This window comes from Corythoichthys intestinalis, chromosome 14, assembly GCF_030265065.1.
Source record: "Corythoichthys intestinalis isolate RoL2023-P3 chromosome 14, ASM3026506v1, whole genome shotgun sequence".
NCBI lineage: Eukaryota > Metazoa > Chordata > Actinopteri > Syngnathiformes > Syngnathidae > Corythoichthys > Corythoichthys intestinalis.
The window spans coordinates 5,817,820-5,843,878 of NC_080408.1; the positions used below are offsets into that span (position 1 = coordinate 5,817,820).

General features: G+C 39.3%; 1 pseudogene; it reads right to left on the reverse strand.

Moving 5' to 3' along the window:
- Positions 1-26,059, reverse strand: part of LOC130929641 (transcriptional repressor p66 alpha-like) — a 69,810-nt pseudogene that overhangs the window by 38,357 nt on the left and 5,394 nt on the right.

Below are 26,059 nucleotides of genomic sequence, written 5' to 3' on the forward strand. Positions count from 1 at the left end.
CACTAACTATTAGAGATGTCCCGATCGATCGGGATGGGGTCCGATCACGTCATTTTCAAAGTATCGGAATCGGCAAAAAAATATCGGACATGCCTTTTTTAATATATATTAGGGCTGTCAAAATTATCGCGTTAACGGGCGGTAATTAATTTTTTAAATTAATCACGTTAAAATATTTGACGCAATTAACGCACAAGCCCCGCTCAGACAGATTTAAATGACAGTAGAGTGAAATGCCCACTTGTTAATTGTGTTTTATGGCGTTTTGCCACCCTCTGCTGGCGCTTGAGTGCGACTGATTTTACAGGCTTCAGCACCCATGAGCATTGTGTAAGTAATTATTGACATCAACAATGGCGGGCAACTAGTTTATTTTGTGATTGAAAATTTTACAAATTTTATTAAAACGAAAACATCAAGAGGAATTAAAGAAAATAAAATTTCTATAACTTGTACTAACATTTATCTTTTAAGAACTACAAGTCTTTCTATCTATGGATCGCTTTAACAGAATGTTAATGCCATCTTGTTGATTTATTGTTATAATAAACAAATACAGTCCTTATGTACCGTATGTTGAATGTATATATCCATCTTGTGTCTTATCTTTCCATTCCAACAATAATTTACAGAAAAATATGGCATATTTTATAGATGGTTTGAATTGCGATTAATTACGATTAATTAATTTTTAAGCTGTAATCAACTCGATTAAAAATTTTAATCGTTTGACAGCCCTAATATATATATATATATATATATATTTTTTTTTTAATTATAACGTTTTCTAATTGTATTTAACGTTACAGACAAAATGCCTTACACTCATCCAGAGTCTTTAGTTTTGGCTTAAAGTGGGGCTGTCAAATTTATCGCGTCAACGGTAGTAACAACATTAAAATATTTAGCGCAATTAACGCATGTGCTGCGCTACCCACTCACGCATTGTCGCGTTCAATCTATAATGGCACTGTATTACGTATACATAGAACTAAAAGGCAAACGTAAAATGAGTAGAGAATTTTGGCAGCCTCAACATTTCCCAATGCTGAGAAGATATATCAACTGGTACCATTACGCACATTCATGGTTGCACTTCCCATCATGCATTTGGGCAGAAGTTAAATGGCTGAATTATCATTTACTGAAAGCTCATAAAAATCCACTAGATGGCAATATTTAGTCACAATATACAAAGTCACATTTGTCCTTTAGAGAATTACAAGTCTTTCTATCCGTGGATCCCTCTCACAGAAAGAATGTTAATGATGTAAATGCCATCTTGAGGATTTATTGTCATAATAAACAAATACAGTACTTATGTATTGTATGTTGAATGTATATATTCGTCCGCGTTTTATTCATTTTTTTCATAATGCATTGCCAAAATGTATATGAACGGGAAAAATTATCGGGAATGATTGGAATTGAATCGGGAGCAAAAAAAAAAAAAAAAAAAAAGCAATCGGATCGGGAAATATCGGGATCGGCTGATACTCAAACTAAAACGATGGATCGGGAGCAAAAAAACATGATCGGAACAACCCTACTAACTATGAATATGTTGGTGCTATCGACAGATAGTTGTATTTCTGGTTGACACCATGTGGGGGGCCTGATGACAAAGGAGAAAGAAGGGGGGGGGGGGTCATAAGATAAATGATTGGGAGGGGTGAAGTGTACACAAATCAGCTATGATGTGTAGAAGCCAGTATTTGTATGAATCCCTTATGAGTGTGGATATGGTGGCATCCTATTCTATGCAGCCTGATCGCTAATCCTGAGTTTCTCTACTCGAGTGTATCTAATTGCACCTAGTCATGCATGAATCCCATCAGATATGTGATAGTCCTGCAGATGAATGGGAATGCCGCGCACGAGCTGCCCTAGGACCACGGCCCTTCCCAAGCCTATGGGGGAGTGCTTAAACCAGATATGTCCAAAACCAGGCCCGGGGGCCAAATGCGGCCCGTGGTCAAATTTCATCCGAACCCCAGCCTCTGTCATTGAATCAATAACGTCTGGCCCGCACACAGACTTAATAAATTGGTCAGCAGCACTGCTACCAGCTTACACACTAAATGCTGCTCCTCATTTACCCACTAATATGGGCAGCAGCACTCTGAGCAAAATTACCCTGTGTGACCCTTCACTCCCAATTGATCTAAAATGGCGACAATCAACAAAAAAAAGAAAGTTGACTGCAACGGCCGACGCTTCAAGGATAGGTGGAAATTGGACTATTTCTTCACTAAAATACGAAACAACTGTGTCTGCCTCATTTGCAAAGAGGCAGTCGCTGTTTTTAAAGAGTTCAATGTGAGGCGATATTACCCAAAAAGACACACTGGCATGTACGACAAGATTACAGGGAAGATACAAAGCGAGAAATTGAAGCAATTTTAAGCTGGTTTAATTTTACAGCATTAGCATTTCGCAAGAGGCCGAGAGTCGAAAGAGAACGCCACAAAGGCCAATTGCGAGATTCTTGAAATTATTACCATATTTTTCAGACTATAAGTCGCACCTGAGTATAAGTCGCACTAGCCATAAAATGCCCAACGAAGAGGAAAAAAACATATATAAGTCGTACCGGAGTATAAGTCGCATTTTTGGAGGAAATTTACTTGATCAAATCCAACACATAGAACAGATATGTAATCTTGAAAGGCAATTTAACATAAAAATGCAATTGAGGACAACATACTGAATAAGTGTACACTATGATAATGTTACATCATACATGAACAACGAAATGCAAACGTTGCCGGTATGTTAACGTAACATATATTAAGAGCTATTCAGATAACCATAGCATAAAAAACATGCTAACAAGTTTACCAAACCATAGGTGTTACTCCAAAACACCAAAATGACATGTGAAATGATATAATAATGTGTGAAATTATTCACACATAAGTCGCTCCAGAGTATAAGTCGTACCCCCAGCCAAACTATGAAAAAAACCCTGTGACTTATAGTCCGAAAAATACGGTAATAAAAAAAAAAAATAGAGCAAATGTGACACACAGAATGGCTTGCTAAAATTTGCTTAAATATATTGTTGTACATAAAGGACGTCAGCAAAGGTCGGCCCCCCCACATTTTTACCACTCCAAATCTGGCCCCCTTTGCAAAAAGTTTGGACACCCCTGGCTGCAACAGTTTCAATCTGAGCCAAATGTGAGCATTCAGAAAATTGGTATTATCTAACTGACAAAGGAAAAACAATTACCACACAGAGACTATGTGGAATAAACATAAAATTAACTCTTCTCTCATAGTCAATATGAGTGAAATAAAATATAGAAAAATATAATAAACCAATGCACTTAATGCAAGAAATGTATAAAAATAACTAGTGTTGCACCGATACCATTTTTTGGCCCCGATACAAATACTGATACCATACCGATACCACTTCATTTGAAATATATATATACAGTGGGGAGAACAAGTGTTTGAAACACTGCCGATTTTGCTGGTTTTCCCACTTGCAAAGCATGTAGAGGTCTGTAATTTGTATCATAAGTTCTCTTCAACTGTGAGGGACGGAATCTAATACTAAAAAACAGAAAATCACGGTGCATGATTTTTAAATAATAAATTTGCATTTAATTGCATGACATAAGTATTTGATACATCACAAAAATCGAACTTAATATTTGGTACAGAAACCTTTGTTTGCTATTACAGATACCAAACGTTTCCTGTAGCCCTTGACAAGGTTTGCACACACTGCAGCAGGGATTTTGACCCACTCCTCCATGCAGATCTTCTCCAGAGCCTTCAGGTTTCGGGGCTGCTGCCGGGCAACACGGACTTTCAGCTCCCGCCATAGATTTTCTATCGTGTTCAGATCTGGTGACTGGCTAGGCCACTCCAGGACCTTAAGATGCTTCTTACGGAGCCACTCTTTAGTTGCCTTGGCTGTGTGCTCTGGGTCGTTGTCATGCTGGAAGACCCAGCCACGACCCATCTTCAGGGCTCTCACTGAAGGAAGGAGGTTCTCAGCCAAGATCTGGCGATACATAGCCCCATCCATCCTCCCCTCAATACGGTGCAGGAGGCCTGTACCCTTTGCAGAGAAGCAGACCCAAAAAATGATGTTTCCTCCTCCATGTTTCACGGTTGGGATGGTGTTCTTGGGGTTGTACTCATCCTTCTTTTTCCTCCAAACACGACGAGCCGAGTTTAGACCAAAAAGTTCAATTTTGGTCTCATCCGACCACATGACCTTCTCCCATTGCTCCTCTGGATCATCCAGATGGCCAGTGGCAAACTTCAGACGTGTCTGGACATGCACTGGCTTCAGCAGCGGGACCTTGCGTGCGCTGTAGGATTTTAATCCATGACGGCGTAATGTGTTTCCGATGGTTTTCTTCGAGACTGTGGTTCCAGCTCTCTTCAGGTCATTGACCAGGTCCTGCCATGTAGTTCTGGGCTGATCCCTCACCTTCCTCATGATCAGTGATGCCCCACGAGGTGAGATCTTGCATGGAGCCCCAGAACGAGGCAGATTGACTGTCAACTTGAACTTCTTCCATTTTCTAATAATCGCTCCAACAGTTGTTACCTTCTCACCAAGCTGCTTGCTTATTTTCCTGTAGCCCATCCCAGCCTTGTGCAGGTCTATTATTTTATCCCTGATGTCCTTACACAGCTCTTTGGTCTTGGCCATTGTGGAGAGGTTGGAGTTTGTTTGAGCATGTGAACAGGTGTCTTTTATACAGGTAACAAGTTCAAACAGGTGCAGTTACTTTCGGTAATGAGTGGAGAACAGGAGGGGTTCTTAAAAAAGAACTAAGAGCCGAAATATTTACTAGTTGGTCATGTATCAAATACTTATTTCATGCTGTTAAATACAAATTTATTATTTAAAAATTATACAATGTGATTTTCTGGATTTTTGTTTTAGATTCCGTCCCTCACAGTTGAAGAGAACTTATGATACAAATTACAGACCTCTACATGGCTTGCAAGTGGGAAAACCAGCAAAATTGGCAATGTATCAAATACTTGTTCTCCCCACTGTATATATGAAGAGCTACATACTTGGATGTGAAATCATTGCAATCGTGGGTTTGTCTGGCTGCTGCTTACCATTGTGAAACAGGAAAAAGACTAATACAGCACAGCCCTTCCCTCCTCCCGTAGCAAGGGGCCCGCCATCATCCACCCGGTATCTAGGTATCTACCCCGAACCATCCGCGCCCCCATCAATCAACCGGCCTTCAGCGATGGGATGAGGGGACGCGCCATCACCCACCCACACCCAACCCCACCACCGGCCGCCCGGCCCACCACTGCAGCCCCCAACCGACACAGCACACGACGGGTCCCCCACGCCCAACTAAGCCCAGGGCAGGACAGGATCCCCAAACCGGAGCAGGCGATACCCGGGCGACCCACCGACACCCATCCAGCGACCCGCGCCAAAGTGCAGGGAGGATACCCAGGCAGAAAAGACATTGGAAGGCAAAAGCAGGAGAGCACAGAGAAGTCACTGCGGGATTGGAGCCCCGACCACCCCTGCCCCTGGAGGCCACGCCCCAGAAGCCATGCCATAGAGAAAAAGTGTGGGACCTACCAACCGATCGATGACTGTGGATGCCAAGTCCCCGACTGGCAGCCATTACCCAGCACCATGATGAGATTGTGTGGGAAGCATAGTGCAGGGTATGGATTAAAATAGGATAGCCCGGCTTAGGGCAGTGGGACAGCCGCATGGACGTTCTTCCCAGTCGCCCGGCCCACCGCCCCTCGCCGAAGCTCCTCTGTGGAGTATGACGTAGGTGCGGGAATGGCAGGGCCTGCCATGAGGAGGCAACTGTGATGTGTGCCCAAAACAGGTCCCAGCCGTCCCACAACCTCGGTGTGTGATGCATTAAAATCAAAGGGGAGCCGGCTCAGGACTATACGGCCCTGTTCCGACTCTTGGCATGAATGAGTATGTAGGTGCCAAGGTGAAAGATATTTACAGTGCAAAGTGAAAAGTGCGTGAGTTAAGAGGCAGGCTCCCGCAGGCAGGTCCCTATCTACCAGAACCACTGGCCGCAGGCCGAGAAGCCAGGGCCCCTACCAACCCCCGCCCCAGACTACTCCCGTCCCCCCACCCCCTGCCGCTCAGGCACCCACAGGCGCTAGACCGAGCGCTAGAGACCAGGGGGTACTTGCACCCCCCGGCAGGGGACAACTAGCCCCACGAGCCACAGGATGCCCCAACGATAGAAGGGTAGCGGCAGCCACCGCAGGCCCGTAAAGGCGGCTGGAGCCGGAGACAGGCCAAGGGATGGAGGCGCACCTCCGCCCACGTACCGGGTACCCCCAGGCCAGGAAGGGCACATGGCACACCTCCCCGGTACCCAGTACAGTACAAGGAGTCGTGGCCCAGGCTGGGCAAATCCGGCATCCCTCCCACTTTAAATGGATTGGGCATCTATCAAAAGATCCTACAAGTAACCACAAAATGTAATTACAGAGACTAACTGCGATACATAGGTATTAGAGTTCCATTTGACTTCAAACTCTCGAATGTCCTCAAGCTACATTACCTCCAGTTGCGCTTGTGACAACGTGAGGATTAATCTATGATAATTGAGTTATTTTGGCTCAAATGCTGTGATATTTCTGGAGGGTTCAAAAATGGAAAAAAACAGCACGTGGGGACACTCACAAACATCATGGTATCTCATAAATCCTCCGAAAACTGCTCTCAAGATAAAGATCCATCCCAAGTGAATCAGGAGGTTGGCTGACTGTGATTAGATGCTAACTATTAAGTCAGAGCACAATGCTAGGTTGATCTGTCGTGATTTCTTAGGCTGTCATTCACTAGCTAGTTGGCAGATTCTCACCGTCAAGCAACCTTCCTGTGAGGTAAAGACTTTTACAGTATGTTTATATTTACCACTGACAAAGTCTGTCAAAATATTGTCATATTTTAGCAGTTCAACTTCCATATAAAAAGAACAGTACAGAAACTAGGGGTGGGAACTAGGGTTGTTCGAACTAGGGTTGTTCCGATGATGTTTTTTTTGCTCCCGATCCGATCCCGATCGTTTTAGTTTGAGTATCTGCCGATCCCGATATTTCCCGATCCGATTGCTTTTTTTTTGCTCCCAATTCAATTCCAATCATTCCCGATAATTTTTCCCGATCATATACATTTTGGCAATGCATTAAGAAAAAAATGAACAAAACTCGGACGAATATATACATTCAACATACAGTACATAAGTACTGTATTTGTTTATTATGACAATAAATCCAAGATGGCATTTACATTATTAACATTCTTTCTGTGAGAGGGATCCACGGATAGAAAGACTTGTAATTCTTAAAGGATAAATGTGACTTTGTATATTGTGACTAAATATTGCCATCTAGTGTATTTGTTGAGCTTTCAGTAAATGATACTGTAGCCATTTAACTGTTCTGCCCAAATGCATGATGGGAAGTGCAACCATGCCTGTGCGTACTGGCACCAATTGATATATCTTCCCTGTGTTAGGAAATAACATAGGGTGTTAAGATAAAGATCAACTACTACCTTTCTTCCCCACATTGCTTCCCACGATATTTCTAATTGTTGCGAGAGGGATTTTAAGGCTCCAAAGACTGCCACAATTCACTCTACTCATTTTACGCTGCGTTTTAGCTCTATATATAGGTAAAACGGCGCCATTATAGATTGAACGCGACCATGCGTGAGTGGGTCGTGCAGCGCATGCGTCAATTGCATTAAATATTTTAACGTGATTAATTTTTTAAAAATTAATTACCGCCATTAACGCGATAAATTTCATATCCCTACTTTAAGCCAAAACTAAAGACTCTGGATGAGTGTAAGACATTTTGTCTGTAACGGTAAATACAATTAGAAAACGATTTAATTAAAAAAAAATATATATATATATATATACATATATTAGGGCTGTCAAAATTATCGCGTTAACGGGCGTTAATTTATTTAAAAAAAATTAATCACGTTAAAATATTTGACGCAATTAACGCACAAATGCCCCGCTCAAACATATTACAATGACAGCACAGTGAAACGTGTACTTGTGTTTTTTGGAGTTTTGGCTCCCTCTGCTGGCGCTTGGGTGCGACTGATTTTATAGGCTTCAGCAACCATGAGCATTGTGTAAGTAATTATTGACATCAACAATGGCGGGCTATTAGTTTATTTTTTGATTGAAATTTTTACAAATTTCATTAAAACGAAAACATGAAGAGGGGTTTTAATATAAAATTTCTATGACTTGTACTAACAGTTATCTTTTAAGAACTACAAGTCTTTCTACCCATGGATTGCTTTAACAGAATATTAATAATGGTAATGCCATCTTGTTGATTTATTGTAATAATAAAGAAATACAGTACTTATTTACCGTATGTTGAATGGATGTATCCATCTTGTGTCTTATCTTTCCATTCTAACAATAATTTACAGAAGAATATGGCATATTTTATAGATGGTTTGAATTAGGATTAATTGCGATTAATTACGATTAATAAATTTTAAAGCTGTAATTAACTCGATTAAAAATTTTAATCGTTTGACACCCCTAATATATATTAAAAAAAGGCATGTCTGGTATTTTTTGCCGATTCCGATACTTTGAAAATGACGTGATCGGATCTTTAGTGGGAACCTCTTGGTACCTCACCATACAAAGCTCACGATATGGCGATACAACGATTATCTATACCTTGGTCAGGAAATCATCGCCAAAACAACTAATAAACAGGAAAAACAAGCTATTTTAATCCTTCTGCTATGAGTTTGTCAGTCAATGTCAAGCAATGAGTTTAATTTGGGGGCATTTCAGGTCATTTCCTGTTGATTTTGGGTTACAAAACAAGGTCACCTGGGAATCTTGCCATACGAATAGGCAGCAGTGGCGCAACTACACCAGCGTTGTTTTTGGCAGCCATTTTAATTTTCGTCTTGAGTTTTCGTCTTTTGGACGATAATACTTATTAGTCTCAGTCATATTTAAGTCATTTCAAATTGTGTTTGTCTTCGTCTAGTTTTGGTTGACGAAAACTCAGACTAATTCCGTCTAGTTTTAGTCGTTATCTCAATATTTTCGTCTGTAAAATTCAAAAATTTCACTCCAAAAATCAGAAAAGGTTTCCAATGAACATTGATAGACGAGCACATATTGTAGCATCTACAAATTTATCACATGATAATACACACTCAGCAAGAAAACAGTAGGCTACATTATTTTCAAATATGGGTCAATTATGGGTTTCAGTTGTCATACTAGCTTCGCTTGTATAGATCAGTGTTTTTCAACGTTTTTTGACTCACGGCACGTTTTTACATTGGAAAAAATCTCGCGGCACACCACCAACCAAAAATGTTCCAAAATTATTTACAGTACAGTATATTCAATTATAAAATAATTTCTCAGTATGTATGAAACTTGAGCCTGTTTAGATGAACACAAAGTCGATATCCTTATTCTTCAACAGCTCTCAGTCTTTGTTTTTATTTTTTTTAATTTTTTTTTAATAGCAGTTAGGCTTGAAAAAGCTCAGAATTATCAGACAGGGGGACTTGAGCAATATCTTTAACCACATCAGGGGCGAGCATCTCGCAGACAATGGCTTTGTAGGCAGGTACTATTAATGTCTCTGTCATGGTGTCCGACTTTTTGAATTTAGCAACAAGGCAGCTGGCTTTGAGAGCTTTCTCATTTTCCTTCGTAGTTTTTATATTACAAAAAAAGTTGCCTGTTTTTCCTCTGTATTTTCACAAAGGCGAACAAAATAGCCCATCGACTTGTTTTGAAGCGACAGGTGTTTCGTTTGGAGATGACGTTTAAACTTGCTTGGCACCATGGCGCTGTGCTGCTCGTGTCGCGTTCAAAAACTGCTGGGATTTTTAGCCATTAGCCACCTTGCTCTTCCCAACAATGTGTTGTAATATGACACAGGGGGAGGATTGACGGTCGTCACATATGGATAAAATAGAAAGGACACTTTCGAGTATATCGACACATGACGAGTCTAACCAAATAATGTGCAGTAGACGTGTTGGGGTCCACATTGTCGCGGACAGCAAGGTCGTTGATGGCTAGAAATCCGAGCAGTTTTTGAAGGCGACACGAGCAAACTTCGCTCATCTGCACACGACCGAGAACTTTCTACCTACTCCTTCCTTCCTTCCTACTTCAACTACGCCCGACGACGTAAAAAAATACATTAGAGCTGTCAAATTATTAAAATGTTTAATCGAGTTAATTGCAGCTTAAAAATTAATTAATCGTAATTTAAACCATCTATAAAATATGTCATATTTTTCTGTAAATTATTGTTGGAATGGAAAGAGTAGACACAAGATGGACATATACATTCAACATACGGTACATAAGGACTGCATTTGTTTATTATACCAATAAATCAACAAGATGGCATTAACGTTATTAACATTCTGTTAAAGCGATCCATGGATAGAAAGACTTGTAGTCCTTAAAAGATAAATGTTAGTACAAGTTATAGAAATGTTATATTAAAACCCCTTTTAATGTTTTCGTTTTAATAAAATTTGTAAAATTTTCAATCAAAAAATAAACTAGTAGCTTGCCATTGTTGATGTCAATAATTGCACAATGCTCATGGTGCTGAAACCCATAAAATCAGTTGGACCCAAGCGCCAGCAGAGGGCGACAAAACACCAAAAAACACAAGTAACAAGTGGACATGACACTATGCTGTCATTTTAATCTGTTTGAGCGGGGCATGTGCGTTAATTGCGTCAAATATTTTAACGTGATTAATTTTCAAAAAAATTTACCGCCCGTTAACGCGATAATTTTGACAGCCCTAATATACATTAGGGGTGTCGAACGATTAAAATTTTTAATCGAGTTAATTACAGCTTAAAAATTAATTAATCGTAATTAATTGCAAATAATCGCAATTCAAACCATCTATAAAATATGCCATATTTTTCTGTAAATTATTGTTGGAATGGAAAGATAAGACACAAGATGGATATATACATTCAACATATGGTACATAAGGACTGTATTTGTTTATTATAACAATAAATCAACATCATGGCATTAACATTATTAACATTCTGTTAAAGCGATCCATGGCTAGAAATACTTGTAGTTCTTAAAAGATAAATGTTATTACAAGTTATAGAAATGTTATATTAAAACCCCTCTTAATGTTTTCGTTTTAATAAAATTTGTAAAATTTTCAATCAAAAAATAAACTAGTAGCTTGCCATTGTTGATGTCAATAATTGCACAATGCTTATGGTGCTGAAACCCATAAAATCAGTTGGACCCAAGCGCCAGCAGAGGGCGACAAAACACCAAAAAAACACAACAAGTACACATTTCAGTGTGCTGTCATTTTAATGTTTGAGCGGGGCATGTGCGTTAATTGCGTCAAATATTTTAACGTGATTAATTTTTAAAAAAAATTTACCGCCCGTTAACGAGATAATTTTGACAGCCCTAATATATATATTAGGGGTGTCAAACGATTACAATTTTTAATCGAGTTAATTACAGCTTAAAAATTAATTAATCGTAATTAATCGCAATTCAAACCATCCTTAAAATATGCCATATTTTTCTGTAAATTATGGTTGGAATGGAAAGATAAGACACAAGATGGATATATACATTCAACATATGGTACATAAGGACTGTATTTGTTTATTATAACAATAAATCAACAAGATGGCATTAACATTATTAACATTCTGTTAAAGCGATCAATGGATAGAAAGACTTGTAGTTCTTAAAAGATAAACGTTAGTACAAGTTATAGAAATTTTATATCAAAACCCCTCTTCATGTTTACGTTTTAATAAAATTTATAAAATTTTCAATCAAAAAATAAACTAGTAGCCCGCCATTGTTGATGTCAATAATTACTTACACAATGCTCATGAGTGCTGAAGCCTGTAAAATCAGTCGCACCCAAGCGCCAACATAGGGCGACAAAACTCCGAAAAACACAAGTAACAAGTGGACATGACACTGTGCTGTCATTTTATTCAGTTTGAGCGGGGCATGTGCGTTAACTGCGTCAAATATTTTAACGTGATTAATTGGGAAAAAATTATTTACCGCCCATTAACGCGATAATTTTGACAGCCCTAATTTTGTTGTTGTTGTTGTTGTTGTTTTTTTATATATAAATGCGACATTAGATCATTTCTCGCGGCACACCTGACAATCTCTCACTAGTCTGCCGTGAGAAAAACACCGGTTGAAAACCACTGGTATAGATCACAGCTATTCTTCCAGTCCAGCCCAACCGCGTTATCACCCCTAATGTGCATTGTGCGCGTAAAACATGGCGCCCTCCGTTGGTCAAAACATCTACTAAAAATTATAGATTTTTAAATCATTGGCAATACGATACGTGTTTCTAATAACACATTTTAGTAAAGGAGAATAATCTTTAAGTCTTTAAGTGCCTAATTCTGTTTAATGCTTTTTAATGACCCGCATAAACCCTGATCAAGTCTACGAGGGTATAACCACGAATCTGATCAAAATGACAAAATTTCACAACATTGTGTTCGACCTTCGAGGTCCAACCGTCCTCAAATGGAGTTGTCCTGTAACGCCCGCACTCATGCGCAGCAGCTTAAAATGTTCCCTTCAGACAAAACCTTTCCACAGAACGGTGGCCGAGCACACGAACACCCTCAATCAGTCTTGTTCGTGATCAGTGTAGCGTCGCTTTCTAGAAAGTGGAGCGCAACAATGCTATAAAACTTGTGGGTATGTCCCGACTCAGTCATTCAGGTAACGCCTGGTAATTTAAATTAGACCAAAATACTCAGTGGATCTAACGGGCCGAATTTGGCAATGTCAGCAAAGTCTGTCGTGACACGTAACCTTCTCCACTCTTCTTTATTTATCTGACCATTCATCAAGGCTGACCCCCATTTGTTCGCAGACAATGCCTCAATGATTGTTTAAACTGCTGTTGCTGCATGCAAGGAGCTGGCCACCTCAACATGCCCAAATGGTTAGCAGATGCCCAAGTGATAATTCAAACAATTTTTGGCTTATGATGGACTTTTGACAAAATTAGAACAGCAGGATTAAGATGACAATCCAACACAAAAAGTGCATCAAAGTTTCAATGCAATAATTCGCCTGTACTTAAAGTACAGTGGGGCAAATAAGTATTTAGTCAACCACCAATTGTGCAAGTTCTCCTACTTGAAAAAAATTAAAGAGGCGTGTAATTATCAACATGGGTAAACCTCAACCATGAGAGACAAAATGTGGAAAAAAAACCAGGAAATCACATTGTTTGATTTTTACAGAATTTATTTCCAAATTAGAGTGCAAAATAAGTATTTGGTCACCTACAATCAAGCAAGATTTCTGGCTGTCAAAGAGGTCTAACTTCTTCTAACGAGGTCTAACGAGGCTCCACTTGTTACCTGTATTAATGGCACCTGTTTTAACTCATTATCGGTATAAAAGACACCTGTCCACAACCTCAATCAGTCACACTCGAAACTCCACTATGGCCAAGACCAAAGAGCTGTCGAAGGACACCAGAGACAAAATTGTAGACCTGCACCAGGCTGGGAAGACTGTATCTGCAATAGGTAAAACGCTTGGTGTAAAGAAATCAACTGTGGGAGCAATTATTAGAAAATGGAAGACATACAAGACCACTGATAATCTCCCTCGATCTGGGGCTCCGTGCAAGATCTCATCCCATGGCGTCAAAATGATAAGAACGGTGAGCAAAAATCCCAGAACCACATGGGGGACCTAGTAAATGACCTACAGAGAGCTGGGACCACAGTAACAGAGGCTACTATCAGTAACACAATGCGCCGCCAGGGACTCAAATCCTGCACTGCCAGACGTGTCCTGCTGAAGCCAGTACACATCCAGGCCCGTCTGCGGTTCGCGAGAGAGCATTTGGATGATCCAGAAGAGGACTGGGCGAATGTGTTATGGTCAGATTAAACCAAAATAGAACTTTTTGGTAGAAACACAGGTTCTTGTGTTTGGAGGAGAAAGAATACTGAATTGCAGCCGAAGAACACCATACCGACTGTGACGCATTGGGGTGGAAACATCATGCTTTGGGGCTGTTTTTCTGCAAAGGGACCAGGACGACTGATCTGTGTAAAGGAAAGAATGAATGGGGCCATGTATCGAGAGATTTTGAGTAAAAATCTCCTTCCATCAGCAAGGGCATTGAAGATGAGACGTGGCTGGGTCGTTTAGCATGACAATGATCCCAAACACACAGCCAGGGCAACAAAGGAGTGGCTTCCTAAGAAGCATTTCAAGGTCCTGGAGTGGCCTAGCCGGTCTCCAGATCTTAACCCAACAGAAAATCTGTTGAGGGAGTTGAAAGTCTGTGTTGCCCAAGGACAGCCCCAAAACATCACTGCTCTGGAGTAGATCTGCATGGAGGAATGGGCCAAAATACTAGCAACACTGTGTGAAAAGCCTGTGCAGAGTTACAGAAAACGTTTGGCCTCCGTTATTGCCAACAAAGGGTACATGACAAACTACTGAGATGAACTTTTGGTATTAACCAAATACTTATTTTCCACCATGATTTGCAAATAAATTTGTTGTTTAAAAAAAAAAAAAAAAAAAAAAAAAAAAAAAAAAAAAAAAAAAAAGGGGAAGGAACAGGTTGCCACCAAATTTTCCCAATTGAATCGAGTCTACATTAGCACACTGGCTGCCATTGAGAATTCAGTTTGACTGGATTGGACATCCACCGCCGTCAATGGCACTGAAACCAGAGCATTCACAGCCCGTCTGTTTTTTGTCAGGGTTTTTACGGGTCACTTTTAGTTTTTTTGGGGGCATTTACAGGTTACTTCCTGTTGATTTTGAGCTACTTCCTATTCATTTGTGGACATTCTCGAGTCGCTTCCTGTTCAGTAACCCAAAATCAACAGGAAGTGACCCATAAATGCCCCCAAATCAACAGGAAGTGACCTGTAAATCCCCCAAAAGGAAAAGGAATTGGCTAAAAATCAGCAAGAAATGACGTGAAATGCCCCAAAATGAACTCATTGCCTGGCATTGGCTGCCACTGACGGCCAAAGACGTCCATCTATTTGAAGTGAGATCGTTCAATTGTTCGAAATTTAGAGGATTCACAAAGTCTTTATGATTTCCATGGCATTTACAGGTAAATTCCTGTTCATTTACTCATTGCCCTGGCCTTGGCTGACACTGATGTCCAATCCATTTGAAGTGGGAGGGATGATCCTCCTGGTTTAAATGGATTGGACGTCGGGTCCGATCACGTCAATTTCAAAGTATCGGAATCGGCAAAAAAATATCGGACATGCCTTTTTTTAATATATATATATTTTTTAATTAAATCGTTTTCTAATTGTATTGAACGTTACAGACGTAATATGTTACACTCATCCAGAGTCTTTAGTTTAGGCTTAAGGTAGGTTTATCAAATTTATCCCAATAACGGCGGTAATTAATTTTTAAAAAAATGTATCACGCTAAAATATTTAACGCAATTAATGCATGCGCTGCACCACCCACTCGCACATTGTCGCGTTTAATCTGTAATGGCGCCGTTTTACCTATATAGAGAGCTAAATGGCAGAGTAAAATGAGGAGAGTGAATTTTGGCAGTCTTTGGAGCCTTTTTGTAATAGACTAAAGCCTTACAATCCCTCTCCCTACAATTAGAAATATCGTGGGAAGCAATGTGGGGAAGTAAGGTAGTAATTGATCTTTTTCTTAATACCCTATTATTTCCCAACGCAGAGAAGATATATCAATTGGTAGCACTACGCACAGTCATGGTTGCACTTCCCATCATGCATTTGGGCATGGCTACAGTATCATTGACTGAAAGCTCAACAAATACACTAGATGGCAATATTTAGTCACAATATATAAAGTCACATTTATCCTTTAAGAATTACAAGTCTTTCTATCCGTGGATCCCTCTCACAGAAAGAATGTTAATAATGTAAATGCCATCTTGAGGATTTATTGTCATAATAAACAAATACAGTACTTATGTACTGTATGTTGAATGTATATATTCGTCCGAGTTTGATTCATTTTTTTCTTAATGCATTGCCAAAATGTATATGATCGGGAAAAAATATTGGGAATGATTGGAATTGAATCGGGAGCCAAAAAAAAAAAAAAACAGCAATCGGATCGGGAAATATCGGGATCGGCATATACTCAAACTAAAACGATCGGGAGCAAAAAAACATGATCGGAACAACCCTAATTGTGGAGTATCGTAGAATAGTTTCAAGACCCATGTATTGATAATTGTTGTATCGCCATATCGTTAGCTCATTATTGTGAACCTTGTATCACAAATCGTATCGTGAGTTAGCCAGAAGTTCCCACCCCACCAAGAATACTGTACATTATTTTGCCGACTCTCAATTTAGCTTCTTGTTTGAGACCAATTTAAAAAAACATTTTGATCATCGGTGTGAAGGATCAATTATTTCAAAGACTCTTTTCCTTCAGTTTATGACAGAAGCCGGTGTGTGTGTGTTCACGTGGTGTTGACAAAGCGCAAGCAGTATTTCTTGTTGAGGCAGCAGATATTGCTGTTTAACTTTAGCAGTGGCAATGTTTGTACTTGTGATGAAATACGAAGGTCTTATGTCATAATATCTTATTACTTCTCAGATAGGCTTATGTCATATCACCTGCCCTTTATCACAATGCAATAGCATTATGCTATTGTTTGCCAATACAATTTTGGGCTCACTCAAAAATTCCCTTATATTTTCGAAAGAACAATTCCCTCAATGACAACAACATTAAAGACGATGATTACTAAGCGACCCCCAGTTTTCAATGGCAATTTATCTGAGGAGTGTGAAAAAATCTCGAAATGATGATATATATACAGTGGGGCAAAAAAGTATTTAGTCAACCACTAATTGTGCAAGTTCTCCCACTTGAAAATATTAGAGAGGCCTGTAATTGTCAACATGGGTAAACCTCAACCATGAGAGAATGTGGAGAAAAAAAAAACAGAAAATCGCATTGTTTGATTTTTAAAGAATTTATCTGCAAATCATGGTGGAAAATAAGTATTTGGTCTATACCAAAAGTTCATCTCAATACTTTGTTATGTACCCTTTCTTGGCAATAATGGAGGCCAAACATTTTCTGTAACTCTTCACAAGCTTTTCACATACTGTTGCTGGTATTTTGGCCCATTCCTCCATGCAGATCTCCTCTAGAGCAGAGATGTTTTGGGGCTGTCGTTGGGCAACACGGACTTTCAACTCCCTCCTCACCCCGTGGCGTCAAAATGATAACAAGAACGAGGAGCAAAAATCCCAGAACCACACCGGGGGAACTAGTGAATGACCTACAGAGAGCTGGGACCACAGTAACAAAGGCTACTATCAGTAACACAATGCGCCGCTAGGGACTCAAATCCTGCACTGCCGGACGTGTCCCCCAGCTGAAGAAAGTACACGTCCAGGCCCATCTGCGGTTCACTAGAGAGCATTTGGATGATCCGGAAGAGGATTGGGAGAATGTGTTATGGTCAGATGAAACCAAAATAGAACTTTTTGGTAGAAACACAGGCTCTCGTGTTTGGAGGAGAAAGAATACTGAATTGCATCCGAGGAACACCATACCCACTGTGAAGCATTGGTGTGGAAACATCATGCTTTGGGGCTGTTTTTTTGCAAAGGGACCAGGACGACTGATCTGTGTAAAGGAAAGAATGAATGGGGCCATGTATCGAGAGATTTTGAGTGAAAATGTCCTTCCATCAGCAAGGGCATTGAAGATGAGACGTGGCTGGGTCTTTCAGCATGACAATGAGCCCAAACACACAGCCAGGGCAACAAAAAGTGGCTTCGTAAGAAGCATTTCAAGGTCCTGGAGTGGCCTAGTCAGTCTCCAGGTCTCAACCTCATAGAAAATCTGTGGAGGGAGTTGAAAGTCCGTGTTGCCCAACAACAGCCCCAAAACATCTCTGCTCTAGAGGAGACATGCATGGAGGAATGGGCCAAAATACCAGCAACAGTGTGTGAAAAGCTTGTGAAGAGTTACAGAAAACGTTTGGCCTCCGTTATTGCCAACAAAGGGTACATAACAAAGTATTGAGATGAACTTTTGGTATTGACCAAATACTTATTTTCCACCATGATTTGCAAATAAATTCTTTAAAAATCAAACAATGTGATTTTCTGTTTTTTTTTCCACATTCTGTCTCTCATGATTGAGGTTTAACGATGTTAACAATTACAGGCCTCTCTAATATTTTCAATTGGGAGAACTTGCACAATTAGTAGTTGACTAAATACTTATTTGCCCCACTGTATATATACTGTATAACTTTATAGAGGCCTATAGTTATTGGATACTCTTTCGGAGATTTTTAGGTGAGGTGAGGCCATCTGAGCGAAATAATTGCAGCTTAGAAGTCCATAACTTGGGTCAAACACGTGGTAGTTTTGTTTAATTGGCATTAGGATTATGAAGGCTGCTCATTAAAATGTTTATCTCTCGACCCAAAAGGTTGAGAACCCTTGCAATGGATGACATGTTGATTATGGTGTCTGTAACATAGAGGACTCCATAGTTTAGTGAGAAAAGAGGAAAATAACAGGAAATCTTTTTAAAAAATAATTGTCGGAATATCCGTTGACGTCAGTTTGATTGACGGTGATAGACGTCCAATCCATTTGAACGGGTAGTCAACACCAGGTAACTCATTGGGTGACATTGTCACCGCTAGACAGACACAATTTGTGACCATGAAGCTCTGAAACAATTGGCTGCAAAGCTTCATTGCTTTAAGAAGCTTTATTTGGCCATCACTGCTCCCAATGGGGTAGACAGTCAACCTCTAGTGCCACCTTCAGTCAACACTATTGTCGTCCAACATGCCTCCTAGCATGCACTGCGACGCTACAGACAAAACTCATGTTCTGTGCCAATTATTTCTTCAGTTACTGTTCCAGTTGTTTCCTTAATTGCTAGTTATGGTATTTGGTAACACTTTAATTGACAGTGGCGCCATTAGACTGTCATATACCAATCATAATTATGACATGACACTGTCATGAGCATTAATGAATGCTTATAACAGATATCATTTAGTGTCATCGGGGAAATTATCTCCCTTTTGAATGGATGTAAAAGATCCAAACCGGACTTAAATGGAGTTCGTGACATAATTTGCCGGATGACAATTAATGACATCTGTCATAAACGTATTGGCCCGAATATAAGACGGCCCTGATTATAAGACGACCCCCTCTTTTTCCAAGTTTGGGAAAAAAAGACTTTTTGAACACCAAATTAATTTTTATACAGAAAATAATTACAGTACATCCGAAACAAATGATTATAACAATATATTTGAGAGAAAAAGCATGTTATTTTGCCTCGTTCAAATCTTAATATCTGAACATTTAAATAAGTAAACTGAAGTGCAATCACATTCGTAAATGAATGGCTTCTGGTTTTTGAAATGTAAATCAACCAATCTATTGTGATAAAATAACAAAATTGCAATGACTGCATTAACCATCAAAGTGAAGTCTAACTGTAGTCTTGAAACAAATCTGAATAAGGAAAAACATTGCAATAAAATAATGCAAACTGGTTAAACCTGAGAGTAGCTGAGATCCGTCATGACAGAACATCGCGTCAATGATATCTGGCGCCATCTAGCGTCGTGAATGGGTATAATGTCTAGACCGCAAATATAAGATGCCCCCCTCTTTTTCAGTCTTATTGCAATGCAAAAAACACTGTCTTATATCCGGGCCAATACGGTATTTATTCAAATTTTTGGGGGATTTTTTTTGTCTTTTTGGTCCCAAAATGTTGATTTATAATTGGTCAGTGAAGAAAATAGCAGTTTGGAAATGAAGTTCAAGGTGTCCTGAAAAAATGGAACCAAACCAGGCCATTGTGAATTTGTGAACAATTCTTTCTTTGAAATATAAATGCCAATATCAAAGGCATGCAAAATCAGACAAAAAAGGTCCGGACCTTAAAGGGTTAAACGTCAGCACAATCACAATATAGTAACCCTCGTAATGGTAAATTTGTATAAATCTGTCAAAAAAAAACAAAAACAAAACAAAAAAAACTTGCGGCTCAATATTGATTCATATATAAGACGCACCGGATTATAAGGCGTACTGTCACCTTTTGAGAAAATTTAAGGCTTTTAGGTGCGCCTCCTAGTGCCGAAAATACGGTAATTTGGATACAAATTTGTACACGCGTGCGTAATCACAGACTTGCTTGATCGTGGCGTTAACTGTCAATTCCCATTCACAAACAAATCTTTGTCATGACAGGAGCTCACAGACAAGAATTTTTGGCAAATGTTGATTTCTGTTGGAGCTTTGTACTGGTGGGATCTGTAAAATCCCATATGGTGTCGCATAGTTGCGCTGCCGATGATTGTAAACTTTTATAGCAATGCTTGATTTTGCCTCGGCTACTGATGCTTGCTAATAGGGTAGCTGTCAATGAGCAAGGCGTTACGGCAAATGTAGTTTTGAACTGCTGCGTTTTGAAATGTTTGTCAGTTTATTTTGGTTATTGTTTGCGTGCAGTCTGGAACATTGAATGAGAATGACAATTGAGTGGGAATAACAATTTGACATAATAATTTATAAAAATGTTTAGTTGGCACATAGCCTACTGTGTGTGTGTGTGTGTATTGACTGGACAACAATTCCATGGGTCTGCATTAAATTATTATTTATCATTATTCAATTCCAGTTTTTTCTGCATATTTAATGTTCGAATATTTTTGAGGAATAATAAAGCCCATTGAGTAACCTCTGAAAATTTGAATTTTGTCTTTGGTTTTATATTATGGGTATAATAATATAGTGATCCCTCGCTACTTCGCGCTTCAAACTTCACGCCGTCAGTCCATCGCAGATTTTTTTTCAATTAAAAAAAAAATACAAATACAAATGAGCTGTCCCGAGCCAATCGCGTAGTCTCACTCTCGCTTCCTCCCTCCCTCTCCCTGCTCTCTGTTGGTCAGGCAGTGAGTGAACTGGAGTTGCTTATTAAAGTTAACGATGATTGACAGACATTTAATGTTTCGACTTGCCAAAGAAGCGGACTTCAAAGAGCTACATGCGTCAATCATCGTTTAACTTGTTATAAGTTGCTGGGGCAACTCATTGCGTGTCAGTGAGCAGCTTGAGCGGATTTGAGTGGACTCACTTAATGAAGCATTTAATAAAGCCAAGCATTTTTCTGCTTTATTCTTGTTTAAAAATAATTTGGTGGCACAGTAACATGTTTAAAACATTAGCGGAGTTTAAGGGGGGGCAAGGCGGGCCAAGCCCCCCCCCCCCCCCCCCCCCCCGGTGGCTGAAAAGTGTCATTGCATGTCATTGACTTTCCTATATATATATTTATAAAAAATGTAAAGCATTAAAGCATACAACAAAAATGAATGAAATGAAGAAGAAAGATTTTTATAACGTGTCAAAATAATTTTTGTCGAGCACCTTAGATGGTCATTTGCTTTGCATATTAAAAAAGAAAACAAATTCGGGGAGGGCAATTTTATTTTTCAAAGGATTTTTATCTTTGTTTGAAAACATATATATATTTTTTGATTGAAGCAACTTTTTTGGAGATGTAATGATTTAGACACCAATGTCCTACCCATAATATGGCCCCTACACAAAAAGGATTGCTAAAATCAAAGAAAACTTTTTTAATTAAAAATTAAATGTGTTCAAATGCAAATATTTGAGTCTCAAATATTTTTTCGCATTCAAAAAATTTTTCTCTATGATTGATTTTTTTTCTTTGATTGAAGTGTTTATTTGTTTGAATTTTTTTTTTTTTGTAATTGAATAGTATAGACACAAATGTCCTAGCCAAAATGTGTCCCAAAGGCAAAACATCAATCAAAAAAGTTCCTTCAATGAAGAAAAAAAAAAAAAAAAAAAAAAAGACTTCACTCCCTAAAAAAATTCAAAGAAAAATAGCTTTCAAAAGCATTTTTTTGAGTTTCAAATTTATTTTTGCATTCAAACACATTTTTTCTGATCGACACAAATCTACCTCCATATGGCTCCGCCCAGGGGATACAATTTTTTTCTGGGGTAACTACATTGGCACGACCGGCAGGTGTACCATATTCAACGGATCACGATCTTGGCGAAAAGTATAGCTGTCCTAAGCAGCCTGATTTAGAATTCCCCTCAAGAATGATGGGAAACAAAAAAAAAAACACTCATTTTCAACTTATCATTATAAACATTCTTGTAAGTTCATTTAATTGCTGACATTGCGTTTTGGGATCACCCACATGTTGTGCCCCCCCGGCCCAAAAGTCAAACTCCGCCTATGGTTTAAAACCTATTGTACTTATTACATCTAAAGTGCTTAAAAAACAATTATTAAAATATAATGTGATCCCTCGTTTTTCGCAGTTAATGGAGACCAGAAACCGTGATAAGTGAAAAACCGTGAAGTAGCGCCCCAACCCCTCCCCCCAACAAATAAAAATATATTATTTGTGTTCAATGTATTTACCGTATTTTTCGGACTATAAGTCGCGTTTTTTTTTTCATATTTTGGCTGGGGGTGCGACTTATACTCAGGAGCGACTTATGTGTGGAATTATTAACACATTATGATATAATTTCACATGTTATTTTGGTGTTTTGCAGTGACACTGATGGTTTTGTAAAGTTGTTAGCATGTTCTTATGCTATAGTTATCTGAATAACTCTTTGTAGCTATGGCCACGTTCGCGTTCTGCCTTTGGCAGTGTATGTTCAGTTGTATTATTGACTTTTTTATCTTGAAATGGATGCATTTAGTTTGTGGCGCTTTCACGCTCACGTGAGGGCGCACTCGCACTTGTTTACGTGAAGAAGAGTACTCACACGCCAGAAGAAGACGGACAGCTACGTAGCTCTGAGTGAGTGGGCGAGTTAGCGAGAGAGAATAGTCGACTGCGAACCTACTTTCATTGTTTATGCTTTTAAATCATCTCCACAGAGGCAACGCCAGCGTGTATCATCTTTTCTGTTGTTGTTGTTGTGTGTTTTCCACCCGCGATCGGACACTTAGAGCCAGTTGTGTGGTTGTTTGAACGATGTGCTAATGATAGCGAACGCATGCTTACCTGTTACTTATTACTAATAGTACCTAATTATCATTTATTTACGTTTATGCGAACCTGTTTTCTATCGAGGACCAAATTGATTCAGCAAATTATACGGACGTCCAGCATTGTCTTTTGTAAGTTCGCTGTATAGCCAGGACCGAGCCGTAGCGTAGGACAGTATATTCACATTTCGTTGTTCATGCACTGTACACTGTACATTTATTTAGCATGTTGTTCTCTATTGTATTTTTATATGAAATTGCCTTTCAAGATGACATGTCTGTTCTATGTGTTGGATTTTATCAAGTAAATTTCCCCCAAAAATTCGACTTATACTCCGGTGCGACTTGTATATGTTTTTTTTCTCTTCGTTGGGCATTTTATGGCTGGATCGACTTATACTGAGGAGCGACTTGTAGTCCGAAAAATACGGTATTCAGTTTATTCAGTTTCATAATTGGAAAAAGAAACATAAAGTGCCTTGCAAAAGTATTCGGCCCCCTTGAACCTTTCGCCACATTTCAGGCTTCAAACATCAAGATATAAAATTTTAATTTTTTGTCAAGAATCAACAACAAGTGGGACACAATCGTGAAGTGGAACAACATTTATTGGATAATCTAAACTTCTTTAACAAAAAACTGAAAAGTGGGGCGTGCAATATTATTCGGCCCCCTTGCGTTAATACTTTGTAGCGCCACCTTTTGCTCCAATCACAGCTGCAAGTCGCTTGGGGTGTTTCTATCAGTTTTGCACATCGAGAGACTGACATTCTTGCCTATTCTTCCTTGCAAAACAGCTCGAGCTCAGTGAGGTTGGATGGAGAGTGTTTGTGAACAGCAGCCTTCAGCTCTTTCCACAGATTCTCGATTGGATTCAGGTCTGGACTTTGACTTGGCCATTCTAACACCTGGATACGTTTATTTTTTAACCATTCCATTGTAGATTTGGCTTTATGTTTTGGATCATTGTCCTGTTGGAAGATAAATCTCCGTCCCAGTCTCAGGTCTTGTGCAGATACAAACAGGTTTTCTTCCAGAATGTTCCTGTATTTGGCTGCATCCATCTTCCCGTCAATTTTAACCATCTTCCCTGTCCCTGCTGAAGAAAAGCGGGCCCAAACCATGATGCTGCCACCACCATGTTTGACAGTGGGGATGGTGTGTTCAGGGTGATGAGCTGTGTTGCTTTTACGCCAAACATATCGTTTTGCATTGTGGCCAAAAAGTTCCATTTTGGTTTCATCTGACCAGAGCACCTTCTTCCACATGTTTGGTGTGTCTCCCAGGTGGCTTGTGGCAAACTTTAAACGAGACTTTTTATGGATATCTTTGAGAAATGGCTTTCTTCTTGCCACTCTTCCATAAAGGCCAGATTTGTGCAGTGTACGACTGATTGTTGTCCTATGGACAGACTCTCCCACCTCAGCTGTAGATCTCTGCAGTTCATCCAGAGTGATCATGGGCCTCTTGGCTGCATCTCTGATCAGTTTTCTCCTTGTTTGAGAAGAAAGTTTGGAAGGACGGCCGGGTCTTGGTAGATTTGCAGTGATCTGATGCTCCTTCCATTTCAATATGATGGCTTGCACAGTGCTCCATGAGATGTTTAAAGCTTGCGAAATCTTTTTGTATCCAAATCCGGCTTTAAACTTCTCCACAACAGTATCTCGGACCTGCCTGGTGTGTTCCTTGGTTTTCATAATGCTCTCTGCACTTTAAACAGAACCCTGAGACTATCACAGAGCAGGTGCATTTATACGGAGACTTAATTACACACAGGTGGATTCTATTTATCATCATCGGTTATTTAGGACAACACTGGATCATTCAGAGATCCTCACTGAACTTCTGGAGTGAGTTTGCTGCACTGAAAGTAAAGGGGCCGAATAATATTGCACGCCCCACTTTTCAGTTTTTTATTTGTTAAAAAAGTTTAAATTATCCAATAAATGTTGTTCCACTTCACGATTGTGTCCCACTTGTTGTTGATTCTTGACAAAAAAAATTAAATTTCATATCTTTATGTTTGAAGCCTGAAATGTGGCGAAAGGTTGCAAGATTCAAGGGGGCCGAATACTTTTGCAAGGCACTGTATAAGACATGTTTTTCACTTTTTTCCCCAAAGCATAATTAAAAAAAAAACTTTATATATAGCTGAAAACACAGACAAAGCAGTTTCTGCTCTTTCACTCGTCTTTAAAAGAAACTGCTGTATTTTAAGCCAAAACAACTGTTGCGTTTGATAGAACAATATGCCTATATGCTGCCATAGCAGATTCATGGCGCGTTAAGCCCCCGAACTATTTTTAATTTGTATGTTTTACCCTGGAAACCCCCGTTTACAGACGTCGCACAACCGCTTTTGTTTCAACCCAGCCATAAAACGAAGGTAATTAATTATATTTATTATTCAAAATGTCTGTCATTTTTAGCTTAGAATCATTAATTGATGTCTAATATTTCATTTTAAAAAAAAAACGACTTTAAAAAAATCATTCACTCGCAATCTCGCATATTTTAAACTTTTAAACAAATGACGTCACAATTTTAAAAAAATGGTGTCTGTAAAAAAGTCAAAGATATCTACCTCATGTCTATCGCGTAATAGTATTTTTTTGTTACTATTGCATTTTCTCCGACATTTTAGATGATTGATTCAGACGGAGAAAAATTGAAAAAAAAAAAAAAAAACGTTTAAAAGGGTTAATATATGAAAAAGAAAATCTCAACCACTCCTTGATGTCTGCGATTTCTGCATCGCGACCCTTGTTATATTACAGTGTTTCACCCATAAAATCCCCAAAATGTCCGGCTGTGGCCATTCACAGTTGAGTCTTGACACTCAGTGATACATGCTACATGGAGTTTTTGGATCGAAACAAGGTAAGTACGCGATAATATCACGTTTAAATTATGGTTTCTTT